Genomic DNA, 11,096 nt, shown 5'->3' on the forward strand with positions numbered 1-11,096 from the left:
AAAAAAATTTCTTTTTCTTGGGTTTGGAAAAAGAGACAGATGGGTCTTCAATTCCATTCTCCTGAAGAGGCTCCTGGGGCTTTTGCTTTTTCTTCTTTTGGGTCTTTCACTTGTCTCCCATACTCCTCCGGGGCACTGCTATTTTCTGAAGAAGCCAGGGCAGTTGCAGCCAGCCTTTTCTTTCCTTTCTTCAAGCGTTTCTTTTCCTATTTCTCGAGCTTCCTAGTAATCTCGGCAGCCGCTTCCTCTGCCTGAAACATTGCCTTCTTCATGACACCCAGATTCTTTCAGGGAATCTCTCCAGTCTCAAAGAAGGACAGCCGCTCCTCAACTTGTTCTCGAAACTTCTCCCCAAAAACACTGGTGGGCACCTCAGAGAAACAATCGATTCGTGAGGCAATACTACATTTGTTTGCCAGGTATCGGGAGATGTGACCTTTATTCTTGGCAGCTGCTCGGCCAATGAAGATAGAGTGGAAAATGAGTCCGTATTTTGGGGTGTTACCCCTTGTCTTCAAGGCTCTGGAAACTTGGTCCCTTTGCTGGGCCCAGGGAATCACTCAGACACCAGGACTAGCCATCACCCCCATAGCAGAGGCCTGTATAGGTCAGGGAGCCCTGGTCAACCATCACTGCTGCTGCTGCTGCTAAGTTGCTTCAGTCGTGTCCGACTCTGTGCGACCCCATAGACGGCAGCCCACCAGGCTCCCCTGTCCCTGGGATTCTCCAGGCAAGAACACTGGAGTGGGTTGCCATTTCCTTCTCCAATGCATGAAAGTGAAAAGTGAAAGTGAAGTCGCTCAGTCGTATCCGACTCTTAGCGACCCCATGGACTGCAGCCTACCAGGCTCCTCTGTCCATGGGACTTTCCAGGCAAGAGTACTACCATCACAGTGATCCCCAAACAATTTTAAGAATTGGACATGCATGTATTATAGATATTTTAAAACGGTTTTCAGAGGAAAGCCACATTATTTTCTTCACATAGATATAATATACAGTATTTTGGTCCAGGAAGGAATTATGCCTTTTCGATACACACACAATTGATCAGAAGTTCCCCAAGAATGTGGAACGCTGACCTTGGCTGGAACGGTCTGTGTGGCTCAGATCTGCCACTAGAGGGCAGCGATATCCCTGGTTGGGAGATGGGATACTTGGGGGACTTCTGAAGGGAGGGCCAGAAGGTAATGCATTTTGATCACCAATCAAGATTGTAGAAGTTGTATTTCTGGCCACCAAAAACTTTGATATCTCATTTAAGCATCATCAGAAGTCCATGAGGAAGGTATTTTGAGGATCAGAGAAGTTAAGGGTCTGAGGTCACTCAGCTAGTAAATGACAGAGCTGGGATTTGAACCTAGGTTTGCCTGACTCCAAGGTGGGAGCTCTTCATCATCAAGGGCTGGCTACTTCCAGGGTCAAGGTCAACACAAAGGTTCCTGGACCCCGGGTCTTTCTGCAGTGCTGTTTTCTTCCACTATCTGATGCAAATGTGAGTCTCAGCCTACTGCTCACTCCTACCCCCACCCCCAGGCCCAGCCAGGCAGCATCAGCAGGATCCCTAAGTAAAGCAAAAGCCAAAGCAAAGTGCAGGAGCAGACATAGCCCCTGTATCCTCTGTCCTGGCAAACCTGGCAGCACCACTGGTCTGAGAGCAGGGGATTCCAGGCAGTGCATGGACCACTTGAGCGGACCCCGCCCTGCCTTTGACCACATCAGGGGCCAAGCTGCACCTCACGCTGTTGAGGCTGGGGCGAGAGCAGGCAATAATTTCCCCATGAAATAAAGAAGTGATGTCGTGGGGAAGGAAATTCCTTTTCAAGCTTCTGCCGGGAATTCCTTGGTGGGTCCCCAGTTTCTGTTAAAAGCAGCCTCAACACAAGAAAAGATGCTCAGCATTACTAATTATTAGAGAAATGTAAGACAAAATGACAGTGACTCGCACCTCACACCAGTCAGAATGGCCATCATTAAAAAGTCTACAAATAATAAATGCTGGAGAGGGTGTGGAGAAAAGGGAACATTCTTATACCATTGGTGGGAATGTAAATTGGTGCAGTCACTATGGAGAACAGTATGGAGATTGCTTGCTGCTGCTAAGTCGCTTCAGTCGTGTCTGACTCTGTGCGACCCCATAGACGGCAGCCCACTAGGCTTCCCCGTCCCTGGGATTCTCCAGGCAAGAACACTGGAGTGGGTTGCCATTTCCTTCTCCAATGCATGAAAGTGAAAAGTGAAAGTGAAGTTGCTCAGTCGTATCCGACTCTTAGCGACCCCATGGACTGCAGCCTACCAGGCTCCTCTGTCCATGGGATTTTCCAGGCAAGAGTACTGGAGTGGGGTGCCATTGCCTTCTCCGGGAGATTGCTTAAATAGCTAAAAATAGAACTGCCATATGATCCAACAATTCCACTCCTGGGTGTTTATGTGGAAAAAATGAAAACACTAGTTTGAAAAGATATACGCACCCTACTGTTTATTGCAGCACTGTTTATGATAGCCAAGACACTGAAGCAACCTAAATGTCATCAACAGATGAAAGGATGAAGAAGTGGTGCATATGTACAATGGAGTATTACTCAGCCATAGAAAAGAATGAAATAATGCCATTTGTAGCAACATGGGTAGACCTAGAGATTATCGTACTAAGTGAAGTAAACCAGATAAAGACAAATACCGTATGATATCATTTATATGTGGAATCTAAAATATGATACTTATCTGCAAAACAGAAATAGACTCACAAAGAGAACAGACTTGTGATTGCCTAGGGCGGTGGGGGAGGGATGGATTGGGAGTTTGGGTTTAGCAGATTATACATAGGACGGATAAACAGCAAGGTCCTACTGTATAGCACAGGGAATTATATTCAATGTCCTGTGATAAACCATAATGGAAAAGAATATGAAAAAAAAGCATCCTCAACCCTCAACCAGGCTGCCTAGGGTGAGAAGCCAGGAAGCAGGGGAGGGAGCAGGCAGGGCTGGCACCAGGGGTGGGATGCCATGGTCCAAGCCAGAGCCATTCTGCTCCATGTGTTCAGACCAAGGGATGGATGGAAGGGAGGAGAGGAGCCAGAGGAAGGAGAGGGCCACAAAGGAGTGAGCGTTTTCTACCCGCAGTGTGATACCAGCCCTCACTTAGGGACGCCCCTCTGCCGGCACCTTGCTGGGCTCTAGGCCTGATGGATCGCCTCTCCCCCAAACTTGGGATGTCCTATCCCCATTTTACAGATAAGAAGACCAAGACACAGGCGGATGTGCTGATCTGCTCAGGGTCAAACCCTACCCAGGCCTCCTGGGTCACCCTGCAGGCCCACATCCCAGTTCCTCTCCTACCCGTTGTCCTCAGCCAAGTGAGGATGCACGACTCCCTCCCCACAAGGGTCATGACTTTCCTCCAGAAACTCCTCAGTCCTTCATGCAAATCGATTCTTGGTGGGGACAACCCATCCATATTCTCAACACCCCAGAGCATCCTTGAATCATGATACACACTCACCACCATCCCCTCCCTCCCGGCAGCCAGCCAGGCCTTCTCGGAACTGCTTCCTGCCAGGGTGTGAGCAGACTGACCTTGAAGCCCAGGCAACCAGGGCCTAACTAGCTCTGATCTGAGGCAAGTGCAGGGGTTTGAGAGAGGGGTCGTCCATGGGGGTGAGGGGCTCCACCAATCTCAGGCATCAAGACCAGGGCCCCCTTATGAACAGGGAGGTCATAGGGCCCCCATCAAGACCAGGGCCCCCTCTGTCATGGACCCCAGGCATTTGAAATAGCAAACGTTACCTTTTAAGATTGCACTGGTATAAAAGCAAATATAATTCAGACTGGACTCATTAGTATATAGTCATTTTGATTATATTCTTTTTTTCTACTGATGTAAAAATACATTAAAATGAAAACATTTTCAGGGGCCTCATAAGTGCCTGGTCTTAGGCCTGTGAGCCAGTTGAGGCCTGGCAGCAGGAGCAGGGTGGAGAGGGTAGGATTACAGGCCATGTGAGGAGGATGCAATGGTGCCCTGGAGACCAGGCTGGGCAGCAGCTCCCTGGACCCTTCTTGAGCTGTGTGGCAGGCACAGCCTGGGTACATTTCTTGCCCTCTCTGAGCCTCTGATTCTATGAAACGATTCATTTTGCTGGCCAGGTAGATTAGGGCAGAGGTGAGAGGAGAGGCTGGGGACAGGGGCACACTATCTGGGTACAGGGGTGAGCCCAGCACAGTCCTCCCCTTCCCACCCCCCAGCAGAGGAGGAAAGCTGGCTGATGGTGAGAATACTCTTTGCCCTGTGGGGCCTGGCAGGCTCTGATGAGAAAGGTGGATGGGCACACGCCAGAGACCTGTTAGAACTCTGCCCCCAGGAATGGCTTCTCTAAGCTGAAATTGGCAGTAGCCATGCGCCCCCACAGATGTCTTGGCAGGGTGGGTGGCTTGAACACAACCTCCAAAGGACAGTGTTTGGACCACATAGACCAGGCTCAGGGACCCAGGACACCCGGTCCTTCCTGCACAAGCCAGGAGCTCTCTGCCTCTCAACAGAAGCCTGGAGCCTGGGCAGAGCGATGCTAACAGTCTAATGAGGAGGCAGGTGGGATCAGAGACCAGGAAAGACCTGCTAGATGGCAGCGTGAGGCTTCAGCGAGGAGGAGGCAGCTGGTGGGAACAGCAGGAACTGTCCCTGCCAGCTCCACTCTGGCTGGGGCAGGGGGACTGTGCCAGCCACTCAGCCAGCACCCCGGGAGGGCCTCTGTGGCCAGGCGTGGAGATGGGCAACTGGGTGGAGGGAGCAGGCTCACCGCCCTGGGCAGGCTCATGTCCAGGCAACAGCTGAGAACAGAGTAAACTGGTTGGTTAAAAATCAGGGTTCAAAGGGAGGGTCCGTTACTTATTCATCACGTGCTGGTGCCAGGCAATGAGTCAACTTGTAAATGGCTGAGCCAGGATCCCAGCCCAGGCTGCTTGCACACTGTCCATCCCACCTTTGCTCCTCACTTTGAATCAATGCATCTTCCAGTGTCATATCTTTTTGCCTTTTCATACTGTTCCGATCAGATGATTGGAAGGCATCATGGACTCAGTGGGCATGAGTTTGAACAAACTCTGGGAGATGGTGAAGGACAGGGAAGCCTGGTGTGCTGCAGTCCATGGGGTTGCAGAATCAGACACGACTTAGCAACTAAACAACTGAATCAACAGACAGAGCCAGGTAGAAGAAGGGAAGGACCAGGAGGGGCTAGCAGTGGCCCAGGAGGAGACTGGGGGGAGGGGGAGGGAGCCCACTGCCAGAGGAGAAACTCCAAGTGCCAGTCTGTGAGGGTATTTACATCCCCCTGACAGGTCTCCAACTTGAGGCTGATGAATCCAGGTGGAAGGGGGTGGGGGTGATGTTCACACCAACATCCTGCTCAGCACAGGTGAGAACGCAGGTGAGAGACGAGGCAGAACACACCTCGGCTGTGAATCCTTCCAGCCAACTCTCCGAGAGAAAATACAGACACAGTGAACTTCATGAAAATTTTTAAACATTGAGTATCAGAAGACAATATCAACAGAATAAAAAGGCAACCCACAGAATGGGAGAAAGTCTGCAAATCATAGACCTGACAAGAGAGTAACATCCTGAATATAAAGAGAATTCCTCAAAGTCAACACAACAAAACAAACAACCCAGCTATAAGGGCCAAAGACTTGAACAGATATTTTTCCAGAGATGATATACGAACGGCCAATGACCACATGAGGCTTCCCCAATGGCTCAGTGGGTAAAGAATCCTCCTTTCATACAAGAGATGCAGGAGATGCAGGTTCAATCCCTGGGTCGAGAAGATCCCCCGGCAAAGGAAATGGCAACTCACTCCAGTAGTCTTACCTGAAAAATCCCACGGACAGAAGAGCCTGGTGGGCTACAGTCCTAAGTGTTGCAAAGAGTCAGACACGACTGAGCAACTAAGCACACAAGCAATGAGCACAGGAATAGATGCTCAACATCACTAATTATTAGGGAAATGGAAGTCAAAACTACAATGAGATAGCACTTCACACCATTAGAATGACTACTATAAAAATATTATAATAAATGTCAGTGAGGATGAGGAGGAAATTGGAACCTTGGTGTGTACTGTTGATGGGAATGAAAAATAGTACAGTCACTCTGGAAAAGAGTATCAAGTTTCCTCACAGAACTAAAAATAGAATTAACATATGATCCAGCAAATCTCACTTCTGGGCATATACCTGAAAGAATTGAAGGCAAGGACTGGACTAGGTATTTGCACACCCATGTTCATAGCAGCATTATTCACAGAGGCGAAATGTGGAAGCAACCCAAGTGTATTTAACCCAACTGGACTATAAATTTGAAAATGGTTAAGATAGTCAATGTGATGTGTGCATTTTACCACAATAGAGAAAATGGAGAAAAAATAATAGTCACAGTGTCTAATAGTTCTGACAGGTCAAAGGGGACAGACCACTTCCCACTCAAAAACGAGCAGTAACCAGAAGCAGAAAAAGGCAGGTAATTGTGAATCAAAAGAGGAATTCCATCCAGAGGCCCGAGAGGGTTGGGGGTAAGGGAAATCAGGTAAATAATCCTTCATATTAAAAAAAAAGTTAAAAATTACATGGCTTCTTCAGGGGAAAGAAACTTAGAGTAGATATGAAAAAGACTGGAGCATAGATACAAATATTACATCAGAAGGAGGGGGAAAGTAATCTAGAGGAGCTCAGGAAAGAAATAGAAAAAGAAAAGAAAATTTTTCAAGAGAGAAAAGCCACATTGGAAGCCAAATACAGGAGACAGGATAATGCAAGATAAAGTGGAAAAGGACAGTGAAATGAAGTGATTATGGAGCAGATAAGAGATATAAAGGGATGAGTCTTCTGAAAAAGAAAACAGCATAAATGAATTTTAAAAACCAATACAGTTTTAACAGAAGAAAACTTTCCTGAAATGTGTAAAGGTTGAAATGGACATACCAAAAAAGATTACATTATGACCCAGTGAAAATGATGACAGTCAACACTCAGATATGCCTTATTAAGTTTGCTGAGCATCAAGAAACGGTCCTGAGAGTTACTTCTAATTAGGAGGTGAAGCCAGGATGGTGGAGTAGGCAGAACCTGGGCTCACCTCCTCCCTTGGGCAGGGGAAAATCACAGCTGCTCACAAAGCAGCTATGGAGGAGAACCACCTGCAGAGGAGCACAAAAGAGTTTCCACAACTAAAGATACAATGAAGCAACCATGACAAGAAGGGTGCAGGGAGCAGAGATGTGCTATAGTCAAGACCCAAACCCAGGGAATTCTCTGATGTTTCAGTGGTTAGGACTCTGTGCTTTCACTGCCAGGGCCCAGGTTCGATCCCTGGTTGGCGAACTACGGTCCCGCTAGCCACAAAATGTGGTTAAAAAAACAAAAGACCAACACCCCTGGGTGGGCAATCCATAAATGGGAGGGTTATCACAATGGCAGAGGCTCTCCCCCAGGAGCGAGGGATCTGAGCCCACATCAGGTTCCCCAGCTCTGGGGCCTGCACCAGGAAGACAAGTCCCCAGAACATCTGGGTAGAAGGTCAGCAGGGCTTGCGTGCAGGAGAGCCACAGAGCTGCAGGAAATAGGATCTCTACTCTGGAAGGACTTACGAAATATCTCACATGTTCCAAGACCCAGTGCAGGGGCAGAAATGTGAAAACAGCCTGAGTCAGACCTACCTGCTGATCCTGGAGCATCTCCAGTCCCTCGGGACTCCCTTGGGGCATGGATGTTGGTGGCTGCCTATGGGGAGCTCTGTCTACCACAAGGACACTGGGGCTGACAAGTGCCTCCCTCTAGCCTATCAGTGCTGGGGGCTCACCTGCCTACCAGTCTGCTGGTACCAAGCAGCCAGCCACCCTGGTACCCGGCCTTGCCCTACAGTGACTGGGGGCCCCCCCACAAGGCCATCTGATGTGAAGAGCCGACTCATTGGAAAAGACCCTGGTGCTGGGAAAGATTGAGGGCAGGAGCAGAAGGAGACGACAGAGGATGAGATGGTTGGATGGCATCGCTGACTCAATGGACATAAGTTTGAGCAAACTCTGGGAGTTGGTAAATCACAGGGAAGCCTGGCATGCTGCAGTTCACTAGGTCACAAAGAGTCAGACAGGACTGAGCGACTGAACAACAGCAACACAAGGCAGAGAGAGCCTCAGGGAGCTGCCCTGGGGGCCCACAGGCTTGTGTATCATCACATATCAATCATGCCAGGAAAGCAAGACATCCTACATCCTGACTCCATGGGGAGAGGACAGGAGCCCCACATGGGCTGCTACCCTCCCTTCCCCAAGCACTGGAGGAGAAGGGGGGAGGAAAGGGGAGAAGTGGGGGGAGAGGGAGGAGAAAAGGGGGGAAGGGGAAGGGAGGAGAAGGTGGGGGGAGGGAAAGGAGGGGAAGCGGGGGAGGAGGAGACAGATTTCACCCCCTCCCGTTTCACAACCAAATCCATCCCAGAAATATAACTATTCATTTTTTTAAAAAAAGGCAAAAGTGGCTCAATTATCAAATTGAGCACATATGTAAAAGAATGAATGAATTGGAAGGGGAAAAAAAGGTTGAAGGAATGACCCATAAAGAGATGGAAAATAATTTGGAATTCCCCTCAGGCCCACTTGGAGAAGAACCCTTGATAACCGACCTGGGTCCTAGGGCCCTGTCATCAATGAAATTTTCAACAACTGGTTAGGCTAGATGAGTTCTGAGCCTTCAGAGTGCAAGTCCAGACAGGCGATAAGCTGGAGGAGGTGGGCAGAGCCACCTCTGCCCCACTAAGACTCCCCGGAGCTATCCTTCCCATCATCTTTGAGAGGAGACAGGGGATAATTTTAGGAGTGAGATTGGGCTCTGTGATTTGAACCTCACACTCCCCCTTAAAATTCTCCGCATATCTGTCATCCAGGAATGTACCTAAACCTAAACCTTTTCGGAAGACATTCTGTTTCCAGTCTATTCCGTATGGGCAAACCATTGAACAGATAAATGTGTACAATAAACAGGTCTCTAAGGGCAAAGTCTAATGTTCTGTTACTTTATGACAATCTGTGATGATGGATTACAGATGCGCCCTATTAGCTCGACTCCTATCCTCAGGGCGAATCAGTGACCGAGGGGATGCTTGGCAAGGGCTCTGCTGAAGTCCGCCTATTCACAGAGTCTGAAATTCCACCATTAGAGAGTCATTTTTTTGGAAATAAACATTGCCCCACTTACAGTCCAATAAAAAAAAATTTCTTTTCCAATCGCCCGGGAAAGGGATAGATAATAATTAAAGCCACCATTAATCATAATGCCTCGATATATTTTAGCAGATTCTTTTCACCAAAGCATACCCTCTGAGATGGATTAGATGGTGGGAGGGTGAAAGACAAACGTGGTGGATCAATCCTACCTAGGAGAGGATGAGAGGCCTGGTAGGGTCCTTGGATGTGGGAGAAGCAAAGATGAAGGTGAGTGTCCAGAGTGTCCTGCCTGTCCCTTAGACTCTATTACCCCTCACATCTCTCTCTGGACTCCCTACCCCATTTGGCCAGCAGGTGGCAGCGCAGGGTTGAAAATGAGCATCTCCGGAGGCGTTCAGACTGTTCACCCAGCTTCTTTCTAAGGCGGCCTCGGTGTTCATTTAGGAGGATGGGACCAGAGGCGCCGGGCAGCCCGATGATGTGGGATACACTGCTGAAGCCTCGGTGACTCTGGACCTTCAGCTCTTGGCAGGTGGGCGTGGTGTCTCCCCTGTCTGACTTGGGGAGGGCCGTTTGGAGAATGAAAGGCGATCTTAAGGGTGGAAATGGTTTACAGGGTTCTTGGGGCTGCCTTGGTGAGGGTGGGGGTGGAGGGCATTAGAGGGGGCCAGCAGCTTCACACTTGGGAGGCCTGGGCTGGGCTGGTGGGGAGACTATGAAGAGCGGGGTGCACGGTGAGGTCAGTGCCACACTCGACCTCAGCCTAAGAGGCAGAGGGAAGGAGCAAGGGCAGCCTGGACTGGAACTGGCCTGAGGCTGCTGCTCATTGTCTAACCTCTCTTCTGAGATGTGTCGGTGGCTGTGAACTCTGTGAGGACAGTCCTTCCTGCCCCATCCTTTTTAGGAGGCTTGATAAAGCCTGTGGGCAGCCTCTGCCTCCCACACGCGTGGCTCTGGAGCTACACTCAGCAACCTGCCTCATCTTCACCTACCCAGGCAGCCCTCTGGAGGGAGGGAGGAAATGAGCAGCTCTAAACAGAGGCCTCTGTCCAGAGACACCCTACTTCTTCCCTGGGAAACCCCAAGTGCAAGCGAGAGCTCAACACACAGGCCGGCCACCTGCATGGACCTTACAGAGCAGGTAGAAGGAATAGTGTCCTCTGTTGTCATCTTAAGGACACCCTGCCCCACCACCCTGTGATCTAATGCAGTATCAGCACACACTTCCTCAGGAGGGGGCTCTGGGCACTTGTTAGATGTTCATATATATACTGGGGCCATCCCTGGACTGGCTGAAGCTCACATCCCAGCTGAGCGTGGATATCAGCATGTCCAGCAGGCCTGGGTGATTCTTGCACTTTGGTATCTGGAGATGCTCTGCATCCATACAAAAGATGGAGGGAGAGACAGAGGCTGGAGCCTGGGAAAGGCTCTCTGGGCCACCTAACCTGAAAGGAGGCAGAACGGAGTCTAGGAGAGAACCGAAGAAGGAGGCAGGGGGCATCGGCAACCAACTAGCCAATCTTGGTGCCATGGTGCATCCACCTCCCAATAACCCCTCTCTTCACCTGGTATGCCCCTCCACATCTTCCCTACTGCCTCAAGAGAGACCAGAACTCACCCATCTCCACGAACTCTGCTAACCCTTGTGGCCAGGTAGATCCCCAGGACCTTTTACTGACCCAGAGCTGATTGTGGTGGGCAGAATCATGGCCCCCAAAGATGTCCACGTACCAACCCCCAGAATCTGGAATTTGTTACCTTGCATATATTCCGAGAGCCCCTGGGTGGGGGGTAGAACACAGCCCTGCAGACACCTTGGTTTAGCCAACGAGACTTCTGATCTACTGTAAGATAATAAATTGTGTTTGTTTGAGCC

The 11,096-nt window shown here is 49.7% G+C and overlaps 1 non-coding gene across 1 annotated transcript; it reads right to left on the bottom strand.

Annotated features, from left to right (window-relative positions):
* Positions 1-554: 554 nt before the first annotated feature.
* LOC145544034 (small nucleolar RNA SNORD86) lies at positions 555-640 on the bottom strand. The gene has a single exon (XR_014081259.1). It is a non-coding gene; the product is annotated as a small nucleolar RNA SNORD86 (small nucleolar RNA).
* Between the last annotated feature and the right edge of the window lie 10,456 nt (positions 641-11,096).

The sequence above is a fragment of the Giraffa tippelskirchi genome, chromosome 3 (genome assembly GCF_054371585.1).
Source record: "Giraffa tippelskirchi isolate mGirTip1 chromosome 3, T2T-mGirTip1v1.2.pri, whole genome shotgun sequence".
Taxonomy (NCBI): domain Eukaryota; kingdom Metazoa; phylum Chordata; class Mammalia; order Artiodactyla; family Giraffidae; genus Giraffa; species Giraffa tippelskirchi.